The following is a 13,654-nucleotide window of genomic DNA, read 5'->3' on the forward strand; positions in this document are numbered from 1 at the left end:
GAAGGGGTGGGGGGTTTGGGGAAACTGGCCAGAGCAATCCATCTAAGGGCAAAATTTGTGTGGTTTGATGGTATAAGAACAGTGAAATTGGGCCAAAGGAAGTGCTGCTCAAAGTTATGGTGGACACTCAGAATGGTCCCATGACATTATCTGAGCACTTTCAATGCTATACATGTGGGGGAACCAAGGTTTGGGGGTGGAAGTGACTTCCTCAACATCTGATAGCAATCTAGTGGCTCAGTTAGGGCTTTAACAAAGGTCAAAATGCCAGCCTAGTATCTGTTCCATTATGTCTGGCTGCCTGTGCCATTAGCTTTCTGGTGGGCTTCTGTACATGCATCTTCATGTCTCTCTTATTTTGAATCCTGGTGGCTTTGGGGGTGACTTCTCTAAGCCATGTAAACCTTCCTAGAGAATAATGACAATTAATGCTAATTTACTGGGGGTTGATATTGGGTCAGGCTAAATAGTCCATGTACTGTATGGTGCATAATAATCCCCAAATACCAAGAAAGGTCTTTTACTCCCTTATTTTAAAGGATAATTAGAAATGGAAAGGAAGCTGCCCACACAGTTTGCAGGTGGTACAGCCCAGGCTCACATCAAGATGGACTCCAATCGGCAAAGTCATAATCAATTGACTAGCAGTGGAAGATGGCTGGGTGATCAACATTCATCCACTGGGAAGGAACTTTTTCAGCATCTATTAGATGCCTGGCAGCATATGTGGTTTTAAAGATGCCCATGACACTAGTCCATCCCTCTACAGAAACAGTCTAGTGCTGGAAACAGTCTAGTGTGGAAACACAAACAAACTCTTACTTTGTGTAGAAGTGGTGTTAAGGAGATGGCAGATCAGGTACAAGTGGAATAGAGTTGAAGGTGCACACAAATTTGCTCAAAAAGTAAGAGATGGTTTATCAAAGGAAGTGCCACTTCTCTGTCAAAGAGTGGTTGATATGCAAATCAGAAGCTGACAATATGTGTCAAGAGATGGGTTGTGAAAACGTAGGGAACTACATATTGTTAGGTATTATTGCTGGCTTGTTGAAACGTGAGTGGGAAGCTTAAACTCTGATATCAAATATACAGATCATAAGGACTTTGAATATTTTGCCAAAGGAGGGGCTTTTTTGCCTTGTTTTTATTTTTGTTTTGTTTTGTTTTTTCCTGAGGCCAACTGGGAACCATGGATAGGTTTTAAGCAAAAGAGGAACATAACTGCCATATCATTTAGGATTAGGCTTGACGGCTAATAATGGAAAACTCCAAATTAATACCAGTTTTAAAACAACAGAAGTTTATTTTTCATGTAAAAGTCTGGAGTAATGTAGTCCAGAACTGCTCTAGTGGCTCTTCTCAGGAATTCATGGTCTTTCCAACTATCCCTATATGTGGCTATCAAATTCATATTCCAAACTCATAGTCTAGGCAGCAGGATGGGAGCAGTGATAAATAAGGAAGGGAAGTGTCTTAATCTTTTTGAGCTGCTGTAACAAAATACCAGAGACTAGTGACTTATGCATAGCACACACTTATTTTTCACAGTTCTGAGGGCTGAAGTCCAAGATCAGGGTGCCAGCATGGTAGAGCTATGATAAAGGCCCACTTCCAAGCTGTAGACAATTGACTTCTTGCTGTATCCTCACATGGTGGGAGGGTTGGGGAGCGCTGTGGGGTCTCTTTTATAGGAGCACTGATCCCATTCATGAGGCTCCACCCTCAGGACCTAATCACCCCCCAAAGGCCCCACCTCCTAATACTTTCACATTGGGCATTAAGATTTCAACATATAAATTCTGTCTGGGCAGACACAAACATTCAGACTACAGCAGAAAGACTTCATCACTCTCTTAAAGAAGACTCTCAGAAACTTGCACAAAACACTTGTGATTTTATTCCATTCATCAGGAATTAGCCACATGTCCATATCCAGCTACAAGGAAGATTGGAAAATGTCTTCACATGGACAGCCATGGGCCTACATAAAAATCAGGTTTTGTATTTCTCTACTAGAACTGGAGAATGGAAATGTAGGAAGTTAGCAATCTATGCGAGAAGTAGATCTGAAATTTAAAGATCACTCCATTGTCCTTGGAGTAGATGGACAAGGATATAGGCATATGGCTGAAGGTACAAGACTAAGGCTGCTGGTATCCATAGGATTGGAAAGATGCTCTCCCTATACCCTTCCAATTACTTAGGCTTTGACCAATTAAGGAAATAGCTGTCTTACCTTTATTTCCCCACTACTGAGTCAGAGGTGGATATATGCCTCTTTCAGCAAATGAATCACGTTCAAGGTTGGGCAAACCTGCCTGGATATGCAGAATGGACCATAATATGAATGTGGCTTGGACTGCACCCTTCATTGACTTAAAATGCTGCTCATTGTAATTTTGACCTCAAATAGATATATCAGATTTCTTATTCTGATCATTTACAGAGCCAGGATAGGGAAGAGAAATTTTTTCATTCATGTTATTCAGGTTAGCAGTTCAACATGTTTTGTCTTATGGATATTCACAGAATTAATTGGTTAAGAGCCTGTGTTTTAGAACCAAAAACTCCGAATTAAAAATTCAGCTATGGTACTCATCTCGGGCTGATTTCAGAGTCAGACTTCTTAATCACCCTGACATATTGCCTTCTTTCTCAGTCTTTGTTAATTTTTAATCTCTTCCCTAAACAGTCTGCCTTCAAGTAAGGTCATAGCAGCTTTGATGAGTGTTATTAAGAGGTGGTGGCAGAACAATGGACTTAAGACACCAGAATATAGCCTGGGGCCCTGACTGCCTCACTTGCCTATCTACCTTCATGCAGTCTCTTTAGAAATTGACTCCTACTCCAGGAAGTATGTCTACTGCCCCACAAAAGAAAAAGCACAACACAGATCAATGTTGGCTCACCCAGTCCTCACCATCCTCAATCCACATGCGCTTTGTTTCTCATGTTTTCTCCTAATGTCCTTGTGTTCCTTTTCTTCCAGAATCCATTTTCTCCAGCTTACTCAGATTGACCTGGTCCTACATCATGGCTTGATTCTTGGCTTTAGTGCTCCTAGGAATATGAAACACTGGGTTTCCCCACAGAACTACAAGGTTGAGATACACCATCATGTTTAACAGCAGAGCTGTTGAGATCAGATTGGCCTAAATTTGCTTCTTCCCTCCACAAGTACTAATTCTGGACCTTGAGTAAATCATGTCACTATCCCAAGTCCCTGTTTTCTTATCTGTAGGATGGAGGATATATAGGACAATCCCTATTGTGTGTGCTATTGTCAGATCAAATAAATTAATATATAAGTATTTGGTCTAGTGTTTGGGATACAGTAAGTGCAAAAGCACTATTAGCCACTCATGTTAATTTTGGGATTGGGGGATTAAGCAATAAGGTTGAGGAGTTGGAGGGTCTATATCATGAAGAGCGATTTTATGATGAAGCTAGATATTGGCCAAAAGGAAGAGAGGCTTCAGATAGGACAGTGTTTTCATATCCTATTGCTACTGTAATGAATTTCAACAAATTTTGTGGCTTAAAACAACACAGATTTACTATCTTGAAGTTCCGGAGGTCAGAAGTCGAAAATGTATAGGCCGGGCTGTATTTCTCCTAGAGACTCAATGGGAGAATCTGTTCCCTTGCTTTTTCTGGTTCCAGAGGCTGCCCATATTCTCTGGCTCATGGCCCCACCTCACAATAACCTCTGCTTCCCTTGTCTCATTACCTTATCTGACTCTGACCTTCCTGCTTCCCTGTTATAAGGACTTTTGTGGTTACAGTGGGATCAATCAGATAATCCAGGATAATCTTCCCATTTCAAGATCCTCAATTTAATTATACCTGCAAAATTCTTCTTGCTAAGTAAGGTAACACATTTGTAGGTTCTGGGGATTATGGTGTGGATATCTTTGGGGAAGCATTATTCAGCCTGTCACAGAGAGTAGCATGGTTATTTTGGGATTTTCCAGGATCATTCTAGTGAGAACAGAGTCGGGGACACGAGTTAAAATGCTACTGTAAGATGGAGGAGAGGGATATGAACATAAGCATTAGAGGCAGTAGGGATGCTGAGGAGAAATGGGTGTTGAAGAACCAGTCTCCCTAGGACTTGGCTAGTATTATGGATGAAATGTTTGCATCTTCCTTCCAGGTTCTTCTGTGCAATCCCTAACCCCCACGGTGATGGTATTAGGAGGTGGAGCCTTTGGGAGGTGATTAGGTCATGAGGGTGGAGACTCATGAGTGGGATTAATGTCCTTATAAAAGGGATGGCTATGTGAGGACACAGGGAGAAGTGGTCAGTCTGCAACTGGGAAGAGGGTCCCTACCAGAACCCAACCGTGCTGGCACCTGACCCCAGACTTCCAGCATCCAGAACTGTGAGAAATAAAAGTCTGCTGGTTATAAGCCATCCAGTCTGTGCTATTTTGTTATAGCAGCTCAAGCTGACTGAGATTTGTTGTGAGGATAGGAAAAGGGATTTCTGGATTTCTAGCTCCAGGTTCAGAAAGGATGGTGGAGTCATTAGAAGCTGGCAAAAACAGTGGCGGTAATTGACAAATCAACCAGGCTTTCTGAGAAATCCTGCTTCCTCTAGCCTGTGGCCATACTTTATAAAAGACAGAGGGCAGCCTGGCCTAGAACAGTGTTCCCCACACTCTTCTCATTTTTTGCAACTTTTTCCATATCAGTTTCAAATTCTGAATCTTCTTCTTTCAATGGTCTCTGGTAAAAGTCGCCTTGTCCAAAGCAATTAGTTTCATGAAACCACAACTCCGATACGCCTACGTATTTTGATACACATACAACTCATACATAATCACTGAAATGGGAATATATATTTTCCACTCACCACCAAAAATTGTCTCACACGTTATCGGCGCTAAGCATGCCACATGTAGATGAATACTGGTGTGATGATAAGAACACAGACTGAGAAATTCAAATCTAGACTCGAATGAGTCACTAGAGTTCCCTGGAGTTTGCTTTTCTGATATATGAAAGGAGATAATGCCTAACCTAAAATGATGTGGTTAGATAGTATGGGGAAAATGTGGGGAACCGTGCCTCATAGTAGGCACCCAAGCTATGCATATTTATATCATGATCTTCTGATGATTTTTCCTCATATAGTTTAAATAATTGCAAGCCTTTTCATGAGGTCTGCCAGTTAAGTCTGATAAGCCCACTAGAAAATGTACTGTCTTTGCAATCGAGATGGCAAAGTTACTTAAATGTAACGCTATTTATTGTCTCAGGAGTCTCCTTTACCTCCCAGACCCTTGGGGTCAAGGGAGTGTGGGGCTTAGGAAATCAACTCATCCTTGTTGACCATGCTGGGAGAGCCTTAGGTCTGGCTCTGCTGGACTTCTGGGGGGAAGCAAACCTGGTTTTCCTTAAGATTCAAAGCAGGAGTTTGAGATAGGAAGCCCTACTACTTTCTGGACTACGTTGGAATCATTCCTCTGCTTGTGGTTCTGGGGTTTTTGCTTACAAAGTTCTGGTCTCATGACCCATTTGGGAACATCACTGAGGGACCACAAGATAGAACCAAGTGAGTTCTACAAAGTACCCCAGGATCTCTCTCCACTGCACCCCCAGACAGTATAATAGCATTAGACTCAAAGCAGCATTTGCTGAAGATAGCACTGTTTGCATGAACTTTCCATTGATACATCTGGTTTTCCTTTTGAAAAAGGCCCTCAAACCTCATAAAACTGAAGTCTTTTGAATCAAACCACAAATTCCTTATAGCTAACCTCAGCAAAACTCCCTACACGATCTGTATATCAGTCCCTCCTGACCCCATTCCTCTTTTCTCTTCTGTCTTCATTAACTTAGCCGGAGCCAAGTTCACAAGGATAAATCAGTTTTTTAAAAAAATTCACTTCATATTAATAAAAATTATGGGTCATTTTTCTGCCTTAGACCTTTGATTTAGAATAGCTGCCATTTATTGAGCTCTAACAATGTGCCAAGTTCTTTATGTAGTATCCCATTTAATCCTACAACAGTCTTGCAAGGTAGGTGGTATTTTTCCAGTTGTTCCAATGAGGAAAGAGAAACAGAAGTCAAAGAACATGCTTGTTGTCTTGCTCCTGCTGGGTGGTGGATCTAGTAACTCTAATCTCATTTGTCAACTCCAGTGTCTTCACCTCCCATAGCTGTCTCTCTACATAACACATCCCTAAGACTTAATTTACAAATACGATTTGATGCTTAAAATAACTCCTCATTTGCCTTGGGCAATTATTACCCTGATTATTGACGTCATGGTGATGCTGATTATTGCTAGGACTAAGAGCTGCTGCTGCTTTCTCAATGTCATGGTAACTGCTTACCACACCTTACATTCTTAAAATAATCTCTCGAGGCAAATATTATGACCCCCATTTTATAGATGTGTAAACTGAGATACAGAAAGGTTTGTAAACCTGTCCAAGTGACATAGCCATCGACTCATCGGAACTGCAGATATTAATAAAAAGCAAACCTTTGTCTATGCCTGCACCTTTGAAACGTTTCATATGGTTAACTCATTCAATCCCCATGAGAATCTTGCAAAGTAGATGGCATTATCATCTACATTGCACAAGTGGGGAAACGGAGGCACAGAGAAAGGAAGTGACTACTCAAAGCCACACAGCTAGTCTGTGGGATGAGGGGCTCGCATGGGAACCAGTAGCCCTGGGTCCTGACTCAGAGTTTGTTACCACACCCCCATGCTGCCTGTCTGATTTCAGAACCTCCTTTGCTCTGGACAGGTGTCTGTGTGAGTGGATTTAAACTGTAGTTTTCATCCCGTTCTTTTAGTCTCTGGTGACCTCATTGTGTCAAAAGGACAGGACTTGATGCACGCATGCCCGTCAGTGGTGATCACAGTTACTGAGATGGGTCTGCACTGATGCTGGGGGTTTGGGCTGAATCTTAATGACATGCGAAGGTGACCTGCAAGAAATACAGGGCTCTATCGGAAAGCTGGTACTCTGCTAGGCAGGAAGAAGCCCCACAGACTGACAGTTCCCCATCTGTCAGTCAGGCCCTTTTATGGACAGTGTTCATGGGGTCAAAGCTAATGTAAAGGCTGAACGAATCACACTGTAATCTTCTGGAATGTTGGAAAAGGGGAAAAGTAAGTGTTGGGTGTGAGTGGTGAGGTGGGGGAGGTTCAGCTGCAAGATGGAAAATTCACTAGAACAAAGAGGAAGTTGGCATCAGCCAGTTGTCTTTTCAGGAACGAAGGGCCAGGAATGGTAGACAAAACAGAGGGACTTTTCTTTAGTTGAAGGCACAGAAATAGAGAAGTCAGCATCCAGAAGAATCCCAGTGGCAAGCTGGGCTCTAGATAGGTATTACCCTATGTTTGATTTTCAAAATTTTTCCTTCAGTACCTCTGCAACTATAGGGACAAACACATAGTAAGGCCTAAAGTGGACTGCTGCACATTGGAAATTTCTTCGAGGCCACATGTTTTATTAATCAAATACCTGCCAGATGTGAATTTACATTTGTGTTTAATATGAAATACTTGTTTAAATCCCTGTTCAGTTAAATTTCTTAACTTATGGTATTTATCTTTCTCACTCTGACTTATTTCACTTATATATTACCCCCTAGGTCCATCCATGTTGTCACAAATGGCACAATCCCATCCTTTGTTACGGCTAAGTAACAGTCCTTCCTGTGTGTGTGTGTGTGTGTGTGTGTACCATATCTTCCTTATTCACTTGTCTGTCAATAGACACTATGACAACTATGCCCAAGTAAAAAAAATTTTTTTTAAAATTTTTTTTATTGTTATGTTAATCCCCATACATTACATCATTAGTTTTAGATATAGTGTTCCATGATTCATTGTTTGTGCAAAACACCCAGTGCTCCATGCAGAACGTGCCCTCCTCAATACCCATCACCAGGCTAACCCATCCTCCCACCCCCTCCCCTCTAGAACCCTCAGTTTGTTTTTCAGAGTCCATTGTCTCTCATGGTTCATCTCCCCCTCCGATTTCCCCCCCTTCATTCTTCCCCTCCGGCTACCTTCTTCTTCTTCTTTTTTTTTTTCTTAACATATATTGCATTATTTGTTTCAGAGGTACAGATCTGAGATTCAACAGTCTTGCACAATTCACAGCGCTTACCAGAGCACATACCCTCCCCAGTGTCCATCACCCAGCCACCCCATCCCTCCCACCCCACCCCCCACTCCAGCAACCCTCAGTTTGTTTCCTGAGATTAAGAATTCCTCATATCAGTGAGGTCATATGATACATGTCTTTCTCTGTTTGACTTATTTCGCTCAGCATAATACCCTCCAGTTCCATCCACGTCGTTGCAAATGGCAAGATCTCATTCCTTTTGATGGCTGCATAATATTCCATTGTATATATATACCACATCTTCTTTATCCATTCATCTGTTGATGGACATCTTGGCTCTTTCCACAGTTTGGCTATTGTGGACATTGCTGCTATAAACATCGGGGTGCACGTAGCCTTTCGGGTCCCTACTTTTGTATCTTTGGGGTAAATACCCAGGAGTGCACTTGCTGGATCGTATGGTAGCTCTATTTTCAACTTTTTGAGGAACCTCCATACTGTTTTCCAGAGTGGCTGCACCAGCTTGCATTCCCACCAACAGTGTAGGAGGGTTCCCCTTTCTCCGCATCCCCGCCAACATCTGTCATTTCCTGACTTGTTAATTTTAGCCATTCTGACTGGTGTGAGGTGGTATCTCATTGAGGTTTTGATTTGGATTTCCCTGATGCCGAGCGATAGAAAATTTTTATTAAATAAATAAAAAACAAATTTCTTAACCTATTCTAATCTCCCACTAAAAATGATGCCTGATGTTTATCCCTGGATATGAGTATTTCTGAGAACACTTTTATATCAATACTCAAGAAACATCTTCTACCCTGGATTTATGGGAAGGTACCCTCCAGCAACGCAGAGGTAAAGGGAAGAATGTTTGAAGGAGGCTAATACTGATTTGTCACTTACATTGTGTCAGGCACTATGTTAAGTGTTATATATATATATATACCATCTCATTTAATAATCGTAACAGATATGAACAGTTGTTATTAATCCCCATTTTACAGATGAAGAAACCAACCCAGAAAGGTAAATTAAATTATACCAGGTCACAAAAACACAAATAATCCAATTAAAAGTGGGCAGAAGACATAAATAGACATTTCTTCAAAGAAGACATACAGATGGCCAGCAGACACATGAAAAGATGCTCAACATCACTGATCATCAGGGAAATGCAAATCAAAACTACAATGAGGTATCACTCTCACCTGTCAGAGTGGCTAAAATCAATAACACAAGAAACAAGTTTTGGTGAGGTTGAGGAGAAAAGAAAACCCTTGTGCATTGTTGGTAGAAATGTAAACTGGTGCAGCCACTCTGGTAAACAGCATGGAGTTTCCTCAAAAAGTTAATAATGGACTCCACTAATCACATTACTTGGTATTTACCAAAAAAATACAAAAACACTAATTCAAAGGGATACATGCACCCCTATGTTTATTGTAGCATTATTTACAAGAGCCAAATTATGGAAGCAGCCCAAGTGTCCACTGACAGATGAATGGATAAAGAAGCTGTGGTATATATATGTAATGGAGTGTTACTCAGCCATCAAAAAGAATGAAATCTTGCCATTTGCAATGATGTGGATGGAGCTAGAGAGTATAATGCTAAGTGAAATAAGTCAGTCAGGGAAAGACAAGTACCATATGATCTCACTCATATGTGGAATTTAAGAAACAAAACAAACAAGCAGAGGAAAAAAAGAAAGAGTGAGAGACAAACCAAGAAACAGACTCTGAACTACAGAGAACAAACAAATGGTCAGTGGAGGGGAGGTGGGGGGAATGGGTTAAATAGGTGAAGGGGATTAAAGAGGACACTTACCATAATGAGACTGAGTAATACATGGAAGTGTTGAATCACTATGTGGTACACCTGATACTAATATAACACTGTATGTTAACTATACTGGCATTAAAAAAGTTAATATAAAAAATTCATACCAGGTCACAAGACTAGAATATGCAGGAGCCAGAATTGGAAGCTCAGTCTGTCTGACTTTAAAACACATGCTTTTTTGGGGCACTTGGGAAACTCAGTTGGTTAAGTGCCTGACTCTTGATTTCAGCTTGGATCATTATCTCAGGGTTGTGGGATCGAGTCCCCCACTGGGCCCCCTGCTGAGTGTGGAGCCTGCTTGAGATTCTCTCTTCTTCTCCCTCTGCCCTGCCCCACTTGCACTCTTTCACTCTCTCTCTAAATAAATAAATACATACTAAAAAAATAAAAACATAAATAAAACATATGCTCTTTTGAGGAGAGAAAGATGGTGGCAAGGTAGGAGGACTCTAGGCTTGCCTCGTTCCCCAAACACAGCTAGATAACTATCAGTTCATCCTAATACTCCAGAAATCGACCTAAAGACTGACAGGACAAATTACACATCTAAAGGAGAAAAAGGCCACTTGAAGAAGACATTTTTGTAAAGAAGATATACAGACGGCCAACAGGTACATGAAAAAATAATCAACATCACTAATCATCAAAGAAAAGCTTAGTACAGGGGTAGTATCATAATCAATGAGTTTATATGAGGCATGATTATTGCTGATTAAGAACTAACCACCAGAAATATGCAATTCATCTTAATCTCAGGAAGCAAACTGAGGGTTGCTGGAGTGGCGGGGGGGTGGGAGGGATGGGGTGACTGGGTGATGGACACTGGGGAGGGTATGTGCTCTGGTAAGCGCTGTGAATTGTGCAAGACTGTTGAATCTCAGATCTGTACCTCTGAAACAAATAATGCAATATATGTTAAGAAAAAAAAAAAGAAGAAGAAGAAGATAGCAGGAGGGGAAGAATGAAGGGGGGGAAATCGGAGGGGGAGATGAACCATGAGAGACGATGGACTCTGAAAAACAAACTGAGGGTTCTAGAGGGGAGAGGGGAGGGGGGATGGGTTAGCCTGGTAATGGGTATTAAGGAGGGCACGTACTGAATGGAACACTGGGTGTTATGCACAAACAATGAATCATGGAACACTACATCAAAAACTAATGATGTAATGTATGGTGATTAACATAACAATAAAAAATTTAAAAAAAAGAAATATGCAATTCAAAACCACAATGAGATATCACTTCACACCTGTTAGAATGGCTATTATAAAAAAGACAAGAAATAACAAGTGTTGGAGAGGATGTAGAAAAAAGGGAACCCTTGTACTGTGATTGGGAATGTAAATTGGTGCAGCCACTAGGGAAAACAATGTGGAAGCTCCTCAAAAAATTAAAAACAGAAATACCATATGATCCAGCAATTCCACTTCTGGGCATATATCTGAAGGAAATGATAACACCGACTCAAAAAAAATACATATATACACCCACATGTTCACTGCGGCATTATTCATAATAGCCAATATATGAAAACAGCCCAAGTCTCCAGTGATAGATGAATGGATAAAGAAATATGGTACATATATAAATAAAGTATTATTCTGAAAAAAAAAAAAAAGCCAACCAAACAAACAAAAACAAACAAACAAAAAAACATACACTCTTTCACCAAACCATTTACACTGTCTCTCAGGGCAAAGCAGAGAATGAACACTTAATTTAAATCCATGCAGAGGATTAGGTCAGGAGGTGCCCTTCCCCCACCCCCGAAAAAACAAAACAAAACAAAAACTATGAACTTCAGTATTCTGATTTGGAACATCAACCCTTTTGAGTCCCATGTTCTGGCCTTTGCTACTTGTAGAATATGGGTTATCTCATGCTCTCAGTTGGTGACTTCTATCCCCTTATTCCAAATTAGAAGGTAAGCTATTTAGGAAGGAGGCATAAATTTTAGTGGGAAAACAGATCCTGTATCATATTTTGATATGTCATGCATTTCATTCATCACAGATATTTTGGGGCAGGTTGAAGAAATGGCCCTCAATCTCTACTCATCCCACATCCATTCATTGTGACACTGCGGCTCGTTCATGAAGAGGGTAATCTATGTCCCCATGCTTTTAATTTGGACTGCCTCCATGTCTTGATTCATCCAACAGAAGGTGACAAGAGGCTATAACGTGCCAGTTCTGAATCCAGCCTGTAAGAAGCTTTGTGTGTTTCTGTTTCTCTCACTTACTCTTGCCTCCCTGTCCTGCCATGGGAACAAAACGGGCCAGAGTGTAGGAGGAGAGACACCTGTGGACAGCCACGCTCAGAAGCAGAGCCGCCTAGCTGAACACAGCTAACTGCATTCTTGTGAAGAAGCCCAGCAGAAACCAGGAGTGCCCCCCAGCCATGGCTGCCTTAAATTGCTGACCCGCAGAACTGTGAGCTAAATACATGGTTATTGCTTTAAGCCACAGAGTTTTGGAGTGGCTTGCTTTGCAGCATCAGATAACTGACATACATTTATTAAAATATGACCCAGTGCCAACTTCGTGGCATGCTATGGGGACACAGAGGGGATTAAGTTATGGTCCCTGTTCTGAAGGGAGCAGCCAGCACTCCATATGGGAAATCATACTGTAAACCAGTAATCACACATGTCATGTGATTAATCGAAGGAACTTGTGAAATCCTTTCAGTGGAAGAGTTCTGCTTCCTCTGTAAAGAAGCCATCATTCCAAGGAGCACAGTACCAGTTGGTTCCAAAACTTGTGTGATAGTGTCATCCAAACCTCAGACGGCAACAGTGGTCACTCAGCAAGGAGCCTTAAGGATTACCCAGTGCTACTTATATCTATTCTAGGATCCCCATTAAGTAACCTCACATGGGAGCCAGGAGCTTGGGGAAAGCTGGAAAGACTGCTGTAGAGGGATGCTATCCTCTGTTTAAATTTGGAATAGCTAGATATTTGGGGGTACCAAGCAAAAATGTTAGTCCCTCCGACTTTTAATGAATGAAAAAATTAGCAGAGCTGTCAGAGACGTTTTGACTACATCTGACTTTTCAGAAAGACAACCAAGGCAGCAGCAGATAGATTAGCATAGAGAGGCTGAACCTGGGTTTGATTCCCAACAGAGGCTTTCACTTTCCAATTGTCAGCTGGTTCCAGAATCTCCATAAACTTCACCTGGCTTGTCTTTAAATAGGTAAGGTTCTGAGGAGGACTAAATGCACCTGGTACATAATTAATGTTAATTCCTTCTCCCGTTTCTTCCATTCTTAACTCCCCTTTGCTTTCTGTTACCTTCCTTCTTTTTCCTGTGGCTCCAACCAGAGTCCCAAGATATTAAGCTCAATGAAATTGGATCCTAATTATCAGCAAAGTGGATGTGTTTGAAGGCTTCCCCAATGTCTGTCTGTAAAAAGTACCTCTTCAAAGTGGCTTTCAATAACTACTTGAGTAATTCTATTCATGAGCACAATGGGCTGAGACAAAAGGTTGAGACAAGTCTGCTTGGAACAAACTCTTTGCATTGAATGCAAATGCACATAATCGGCAGCTGGCCTGTCACTTCGGTCCACAGAAGGAATGATGGTTTCATGACATCCTTGGCACCACAATGGACTCACTCTCAATTGGCTGGAACATTAAACATGACCAAGGACATAACTAGATAGACTGTCCTAGAATTTTTTCTTCAAATGTAGCACATTTCGAG

At 41.3% G+C, this 13,654-nt stretch overlaps 1 pseudogene; it reads left to right on the forward strand.

The window, feature by feature from the left end:
* Positions 1 to 10,596: 10,596 nt before the first annotated feature.
* On the forward strand, positions 10,597 to 10,718 carry LOC144380179 (U4 spliceosomal RNA; annotated as a pseudogene).
* Positions 10,719 to 13,654: the final 2,936 nt, after the last annotated feature.

This window comes from Halichoerus grypus, chromosome 14 (assembly GCF_964656455.1).
Source record: "Halichoerus grypus chromosome 14, mHalGry1.hap1.1, whole genome shotgun sequence".
NCBI lineage: Eukaryota > Metazoa > Chordata > Mammalia > Carnivora > Phocidae > Halichoerus > Halichoerus grypus.